Source organism: Numida meleagris, chromosome 2, assembly GCF_002078875.1.
Source record: "Numida meleagris isolate 19003 breed g44 Domestic line chromosome 2, NumMel1.0, whole genome shotgun sequence".
Taxonomy (NCBI): domain Eukaryota; kingdom Metazoa; phylum Chordata; class Aves; order Galliformes; family Numididae; genus Numida; species Numida meleagris.
Window position 1 is genome coordinate 969,557 of NC_034410.1, and position 8,624 is coordinate 978,180.

The 8,624-nt window shown below is 46.2% G+C and overlaps 1 long non-coding RNA gene across 3 annotated transcripts; it reads right to left on the reverse strand.

Moving 5' to 3' along the window:
• LOC110394890 lies at nucleotides 983-6,849 on the reverse strand. Of its 3 annotated transcripts, XR_002436002.1 has the most exons (3): nucleotides 6,259-6,296; nucleotides 3,150-3,400; nucleotides 983-2,753 (listed from the first exon to the last, which is right to left on the reverse strand). It is a non-coding gene; the product is annotated as an uncharacterized LOC110394890 (long non-coding RNA). The 3 variants fall into 3 exon arrangements; XR_002436003.1 differs by lacking the exon at nucleotides 6,259-6,296 and adding an exon at nucleotides 6,595-6,849 and having other exon boundaries at nucleotides 983-3,400; XR_002436001.1 differs by having other exon boundaries at nucleotides 983-3,400.

Sequence of the window (8,624 nt, forward strand, 5' to 3'; positions counted from 1 at the left end):
TGCTAATTCATCGTATTGGGCATGCGGCAGCCTCTGGAAAACTGAAGAATTAGAACGTAGAGCTGGGATTTCTTACACTCTGCACCATTTATTACCTAACGTAACAAAGGCAGCAGCCCCACTTCTGTAAGGAGCAGAGACAAGGCAAGCTGAGTCGATGCCTGCTTTCACAAAATGCCCTTCAGCCTCGGGGCACCTCCCAGTGCCGTGCTTCCCCATTCTACCAATTTCTTACTCGATTCAAGGTAAGGGAATATCCCATTAGACATTTATACAACTAAAGAGCATGTGCAGTACAAGGGCACATGCAAATACACTGGGGGGAAAACAGATCTTTGACAGTTCTTTCTTTTTCATTTCTTCCTTTTTCCCCCTCCTCTTTTTCTTTTGTTCCCTTTTCTTTTTTCATTTTTTTCCTCTCTTTTTTTTCCTCCTTTGTTTTTCCTCTTTCTTTTGCAAGTGGGCAGTGGGTACGCATGGCTGTTTCATCTGGGTCATGACAGCTATCAGAGAAAAGGAAAAAGAAAAAAGAAAAAAGCAATGGTCATGATCATATCTCCCACCAAAACTCCTTTGGAAATCTGTAGTGTTTGTTTTTGCCATTAGGAGGGCTTTTTTTCAGGGCCAGGCTGGACGTGGCTCTGGGCAGCCTGCTCTAGTGGTTGGTGATCCTGCACTCAGCAGAGGGGGTTGAAACTCAATGATCTTTGAGGTCCTTTTCCACCCAGGCCATTCTATGATTTTTCCAAGCCTGACAAAGGGAAAAGAATAAAAATGCTTCCAGTGCCACTAGCCTGGGATTAATCTCAAAGAGGAACGTCAACAAAACATAATCTTTTCAGCTGATACTCATAATTAATAAAGCCATGAGATGTGAAGTCCAACATTTTCCTTCTCCACTCCACACTGCACCCTGCCACCTGCAGCAGGCACAAACCACCCAGTGCTGAGCATCACCTGGGTAACCAGGTACCTGCTGGGAATGGCTGTGACCTGACTCTCACCTCCAGGCCTTACCCAGCTGCTGCAGAAGCCCAGGTGTAGCTGTGCTCCTCACTCTTGTGCACTGCCAGCTTGTGCAGGCACAGAGCACACGAATACTGTTAGTATAATCACTAGTACAGCATGGATTCAGATAGCAATATACACAGTGGCTCAGGAGAGCACGAAAAACATGAGAGATAATAAACTTTCCCCTTGTCCTTAATTGTGCCAGTAGAAAATCGTCTTCCAGGGACAAAAGGTTCGGGAACAAAAGCCAAGGTAGGGACGTTCCTTGCTCGTAGGTCAGAAAGCAGACTCAATGCAATGATTAACAGTTTGACTTACTCAAAGTAAGATAGCTCGGTGCTATAAAGAGTTATATGAGTGTACTTTGCAGAGGTGAAGGTTGATTAGCATTAGTAACATTAAGTTGTCCTCAGCAGATGAAGAAATTTTGATCTTTGTGATGATAAAAAAGGACTCTGAGGCATCATTGCTGTGGCACAGAGCTTGTGACCATGCTTACTTTCCTACCTTGAAAGGCCCAGCTCTTTGGAAACTTCATCTTTGAATGTGGGTATGTTTAGGAAGATTTCTTCTCTTTTGATTTGAAATGATCTTCAAAGAAAAATGGGAGCCCATAGCTGTGTTTTGAATTTAGAGCCTTATTTCCTTTGGCATCTGTTTTATTTTTTTCCTCTTCCACTACACAAGAAATATTCACAAGTGGCGTAGCACTGCCACGCAGGAATTCTCCATGCCTTATTTGAATCGCACTTTATTTACTAATTAGGTTATGTTTAAACATTTTAAGCAAACGTTCCTTTCCATCCCATTTATCCGAGAGATTATTTTCCTGGGGGCATTCCTTGAACTCTGTGTTGATGTATCAAAGTTGGGAGGCGGGTACATCGAGAGTCAGAAGCCTTGAAAATCCACTGTGTCTACTGCTTCCCTGGTGTTCTCAACAGCAATAAAGCTGAGAATGGTTGGACTCAGGCTGCAGCATTACTGTCTCCTCAAACACATTATAGTGCAGCCTGCAAGCAGCTTATTAAAGCAGTTGAGAGCAGTCAAGAAGCCACAACCTTAGGCTATCTTGTGTTGGACTACGAAGGCCTGCAATTATCGTGGTCAACTGCAATAGCCATGGGCAGTCATGCTGCTCCAGCATGCTGGAAGAAGGTAGGATGAATTAAAAACATTCTGTAAAAGCATACCAATGCCATGCAAAACAGGTGTATGCACAGCGCCCCAGAAAAGAGAGGCAATTCCTCAGCTCTGCTGTCCACAGTTTTCTCCTTCATCTCAGCTGAATGGTGACTGTTCTCTGGCACAGCAGAGAGGTGGACTGAACAGCAGATGACTTCTCTGGTGCCATCTAATACATTCATTTTTCAGCTACTTTCCTTCTTCGGTGGCTCCTAGAGTCACAGATGAAATGGGACAGAGCTTTTGGATGCCTGTGCAGAAGGGGAAGGAATCCCTGGTTACTGACCTGGTGTTAGTGGTGGCCGGTATGGAAAAACATGAGCAGAGCCAAAGACATGACATCAGAAGCGTACTCTGTCTGTGCTGGGAAATCCTCTCCAGGCCTGCCCTTAACAGCAGTGAGAAAGTAAGCCAATGTAGTCATCCATCATCATGACAGTATCTATACAGGCAGCACTCTTCATCTGAGGAAACTATGGTCTTCTATCATAGTAACTGTCTGTAGAGTTTGCAGTACATTCCTCAGCCTGCTATCTATGCATCACCCTCAGCCCTTCCTGTGAGAAAGAGATCATGGAGTCACAGAATAACCCAAGAGGAAGAGACCCACAAGCATCATTAAGTCCAGCTCCTGGTTCCTCATGTAAGTGCACTGTTCAAAGGAAACCAAAGCACTAGACAGCGAGGGTGGTAGAAAACAACTATTCAAACAGAAAAATCAGCCTTGAAATTAAAACACACGCAAATGTATTAGTCCAAGAAGGTGCAAATCAGCTGCCTCCATCGCTCCGGGTGCTGAACCCAAGAGCAGGGGAGAGAATGGTGTACTACTAATGGATGTCTCCTTTCTCCATGATGGGATGCTCTTCAGGGGCCTTTGCGCCCTTCCCAACCACATCCATCCCAAAATACACTGCGTGTACCTCTCCCTGTGCTCATGACCAGGTGCTCACCTAATCCACAACAATTCTACAGCAAGGCAACTAGATGAGTTTGAACCTCAGTAGCAGGCATTTGTGAATCCAGCACCACAGGATCCTACAATATCCTCACAGAGAGTGAGCGGCGTCCTCCTCATCCAAGACTCCATCTCCTCTTCCATTGCAGGTGGGGCATATTGGACAGCTCCAGCTGTTTGTGAGGAAACAATTCGCCTCCGTTTGCTTGAGTGAAGCGTGGCACCTATCTGCTAAGTCAAGTCAGGCTATGGAAAGAGAGAAGGCAGCATTTGAGTTTTCTCTTCCACACTAAAAAAAAAAAAAAAGTGAGAAGCAGAATTCAGCCCTGTCTGGTTGCCCAGAGATAAGCTGAAAGGAAGAAGACAGACACCACCTAAGTATTGCCATACAAGTCTTAGAATTTGATCAGATGCGGTTTCAAATCAGGCTTTAAGCAGAGCTCTCCAGCCACAAAGAAGAGTGAAGGGCAGAAAACCATTCCCAGAGGATGCTTTGGAGTTGCCATTCAGGATTGTCACCAGCACTGAAGCCTCAAGATGTTGAGCAGCTTTTTAAACAAATCCTGTGTAGCTCTAGGTCCTGCTATCACGATTCCCTCTTTCAGTTATATCCATACTCAGCAAAGGGGCTGATTTCTTTTCCTCTATCAAATCTGTCCCCCCCAGTGTCCCTGTCTCTCCCCAAATGTCTTATTACACAAAGAGGGGCCCAACCCTGCTGGTCCTCTACTTCTTCATCTTCAGATATCCAGATTTCCAGTATCTCCCCATCACTGGATGTGTTTAGGAACTGGCTGCATTGGTATCCATCAGATACTTCTTTGGTGAACATTTGGTGGGCAGACTCTTCCTCAATTTGCCAGCAAGCACATCGCTGTCCCCTACTTGCTCACAGCCTCCTACAGAAGCTTGTAGTTTTCTCCTGGTGTTGCTCAGACAGCTGCTAGAAGCAGAAGGAAGGCTCATTTCCTCTGTGTAACTTCAGATCCGAGGACTCAAGGTCTGAGTAATGTGTCAGAGCAGTGATGGCTGCCATCCCTTCTGCTTTGCATTCGCCTGCATTTCCTGTCACTGTGGCTTGATGCAATCAAGGAGATAGCACCGGATGTTTTTCTGCCTCCTGGGTACCACCGTTATGAAGTCTCTGATCACTGTTGATAACACAGGTTTCAGCAAGGCTCAAATTCTAATGCAGTTAACGGAGGGGTTAACAGAATTGGCTTTACTGTGTCTCCACCAGGGCCTCATGCCCTATTGACACCATATAAAACTCTGTGAGCCTACACACTCTTCCTTCACATACACCCACATATGAAACCTCCAAAAGTTTAATCACATTTTTCCTCCCAAATTGCAGCTTCAAGGCAACTGGGTGACCTATAGCTGGAAAATCTTCTTAATGGGAGATCTAAATTTATTTTGATTAAGATGGATAAGCCCATCTCGTATTCTCAGCAGAGAAGGGCAGTTTGGGATTGATATACATTACTGCTGGATGTGCCTCCAGCAATGAAGTCGCAATTTCCACCATGAAACTGAATGCAATTTGAACAGAGCCAAGCAGCTAGGTGGTGGCTATTTAAACCTGGCTCTGATCGCAGGTCTCAGGAAGGAACTGGCTACTGCTTATTCAGTATTCCAGGTGTTTTGTTTCCTCTCTTGCAGAGTTCTCATTTTTCCTTTCCAGATTTACTAATGTGAAGATAAAGAAAAAAAGGAAGAATAGACAGAAGGTGTATGAAGCCAGAACCTCCACCCCAGAGGGACAGGTTGTGCTGGCAATGCTCTTCATCGCCTTCATTAGGATTTGACTGCCTGATTTCTATGTTCGGTGGATGTTGATTGTGAACATATATAGTCAGAGTGGAAAAAAAGTGGGTGAGCAAGAGCAGGCTCTCTTTCATGCAAGCCACTATCAGCGTTTGCAGAACGCTCTATCTTGCTTTTATCAAGATGAACAGGAAAGTTCAAAACGCTGCCCTCCTCCTGTGGCCTGATAACCATCCAGCCTGAGCACAGTGCCACATTTGAGTAGACATGATAATAGTGAGATCTTTCTTCGTCCAAAATTGTGCTGCAAAATGCCTCAGATATATCAACAAAGCTTTTGCAGTCTTGCAAGTGTCAACCAGTGCAACATATTGAGCTCTGGCCATAGCCAGTGCAAGGTCCAAAAGGAACTGATTTATGTCATGACACAGATGAAAGATAAGATTAATTCAAAGAGTTTACTGACTGGATATACCTTTCTTGACCAGAAAATCATGGCCCATATTGGCAGGGTTGGTACAGAGACTGTTTCTTTGAAGTAAGGAGAAGGAAACAGAATGCATCACAAGTTCGATCACTAATAACCAGCATTCACAGATGAGAGGAGGAGGAGGGACAGCAGACAATCCCCATCCTCTGATGGGAAAGCACAGCATCACAACATTGGCATTTGAGACCATCTGCCCTATTTCCTAGGTGTGGCCTGGCTGGGAGAAGCAGAGGTCCACAGATTGTTCTGAGTGGGATTCAGTTCACACAGGTGTGAGAAGAGTGAATGCCCCATCCCTCGAGGTGTTCAAGGTCAGGGTGCATGGAGCCCTGGGCAGCCTTGTCTAGAGGGTGGCAACCCTACCCATGGCAAGGGGTTGGAACTGGATGATCTCTGAGGACCCTTCCAACCTAAACCATTCTGTGATTCAGTGCTGGGCATTGCCAGTGAGGATATATCCACTGGGGCTACGCACTGCAGACTCCAGCCAGTAGAGACAAATGGGTGCTGCTAGGGAGTGGTCCTTCTCACTCACTTCACATACCTTATTCAAAAGGGGCTGAGCTCCATGGCTGGCACGATTGGTCTGTAGGCACTGCGGAGTTGAGCTAGGCTGACCTACCTAGGGGTGGACTTCCATGGTGAAAGGGTCTGTGCAATCAGATGAGTGCCCTACCTGATATAGGGGTCCTTTCTTTTGCCAGATTGAATACCTGCAATGCTATAACATGATGAAAAGCACAGAAATAACAGTGGAGCAGCACAATCCTAGGCTGCAGCAAATGAGAACAAGCCCCAACACAGCAGCTGTAGGCACAGAAACAAAGGAAGAAAAGCTGCTTACCTTTAGAAGGCCTCAGGTAGGCAGGGATCTCCAGCAAGATACCCTCACCTCCACTGCCAACCCTTAAATGAGGTCTGGGAAGGGGTGGATCCTGGCTTCAGCCCTTCTGGTCACTCAAGAGCATTGCATTGCATGCAGCTGGGCTCCCCTGGGTTGGCCCTGCCTTCCTACCAGGTGTTCAAGCACTGGTTCAAGCCATGACTTAGCATTTCCACTACAATAGCTTGTGCGGAAAATTCAAGAGGAAGAAAAATCCTGCCATTCTCACCACTATTCACATAGTGTTTTCAGAGTTTCAGATGGCCAGTCAGGAGACAGATCTCAGCATAAGCTCACCTGGGCCCATTTGGCTGGGCTGGCTCTGACCCAAGGTATGTGGTACTTCAGAAGTGGGCCGGTCCAGAGAGTGACAGCTACAGACTCTGTGATGTCATTTTGGTCACCAAGCTCAACCTAATAACGTAGATGGGTCAGGAGGAAGCCTTCCATTCACCCCTGTGAGCCCCAGGTCTCATTTAGGAAGGAAGCACCAGCTAATTATCTCCGAGATGGGAGATGGTCACGTGTCTTCTCTGCTGGACTCACATGCACCTTCCTGCTTTCATTCACATACTAAAATTCATCTCACTGGCAATGTCAGCCTCTCCCGAATCACATTTTCTCTTTCCCAATGCCTGTATTCAGGGTTAAGGCAGTTTATTAACCTTTCAGATGTGGCTTTTCAGCCATTCAGATTATTAGTCCCTTCCCATCAGTCTTTGGTAGGGTTCAGCTTTTGTTACTCAGTCTTCAGAATTCCACACATTTGGTGAAAAAAATCTTCCACCTGTCACTTTCAGTAGCCCCTTGGTTGAATCACTTGAGAAGTCATTTATTCTCCATTTAATATCTGCAGAACGATAAACTGCAAAGCTCTCTCCTCATGATATCTTTACTGCTTTAGTGCTATCGCAAGGAACTTTTTCCATATTCAAGCTGAGCTGATGAACTTTTGCTCATGACTGCAGATAAAATGGTAATGGAGATCATGCAGTGAATGTGTACAGAACAGGCTTCACAGGTCCAGAGCTCAGAGAGATCAGCTTCTGACAACTCTCCACATGCCAACCCAATTCACAGTCATTATGGGATTGTTCATAAATGCCCAGTTTGGCATATTCCTGCAGGAGGCAGATTAGGAGTTAAGTCAGTGCTCAGCACCTTTTCATTAGTATATCTCTCTCCTGTGAGAAGCTGCCATGATTCATCTAGAAACATATGAGCATGCATCTCCCAAAGGATTAAAGATACTGTGAATGCGTTGAATCCATTGAGGAGGCTATGGGCCGGAAACTCTGCAACTATTGCTCTGCTGAGCAGCCAGGATAGGTGCAGCCTGGAGAACAGTGAAGAAGATGAGGATGGGAACTTCTACTACAGAAAGACACTGAGGCTCTGGAGCGTGTCCAGAGAAGGGCAGTGGAGATGTGAGGGGTCTGGAGCACAAGTCTATGGGGAGTGACTGAGGCAACTGGGGTTGTTCATTCTGGAAAAGAGGAGGCTCAGGGGAGATCTTATTGGTTTCTCCAACTCCCTGAAATGAGGCTGAGGTGAGGTGGGAGTTGGACCCTTCTCCCAGATAGCAGTAATGAGATGAGAGGGAATGGCCTTAATTTGCACCAGGGGAGCTTCAGGTCGGATATTAGAAACAATTTATTCTCAGAAAGAGTGGCAATGCATTGGCACAGGCTGCCCAGGGAGGTGGTGGGGGACACTGTCCCTGGGGGTGTTCGAGAACCATGGGGATGTGGCTCTGAGGGACACGGTCAGTGACCATGGTGGGGGTGAGTTGATCTTAGAGGTCTTTTCCAGCCTTAATGATTTCGTGATTCCTTCTGCATCTGACAAGTCTAAAACGCAGGTATTTGAGTCTCCAGTCTTCTACAGTCATTAGGAAGAAAGGGGCACATCCAATTTGCTTGCCCTAAATGAAATGCCTAAGGTCAGGCTGGAAAGGATCCCTTGGGAAGGCTCACATACAGCTACTGGTCACAACAGGACCTCAAGAGAAGCCCAAGAACCTCAGATGTGGACTCTTTTCTACTTTTTGTATTAGGGGTTAAGGAAAAAAAACCCACATCAAAGTGCTGAGGATGGGTGGGTGTTCGTCCACAGCAAGAGAAGCACAAACTGAAGCTCAACGGGAAGAAAACAGTAAATCTGAGTGCAATAAGCCCACGGGATGAGTACAGCAAAGCCACTGGGACTGCACCAGGTCAGGCCACATGGGCATAAGTTGCACCCCAAGCCCTAGCTCACAGAACATATGATGAAATGCAGTGCTTCCTAGGGGGCTTGCTCATTTTGTGGCCTGACTTTCATTCCGC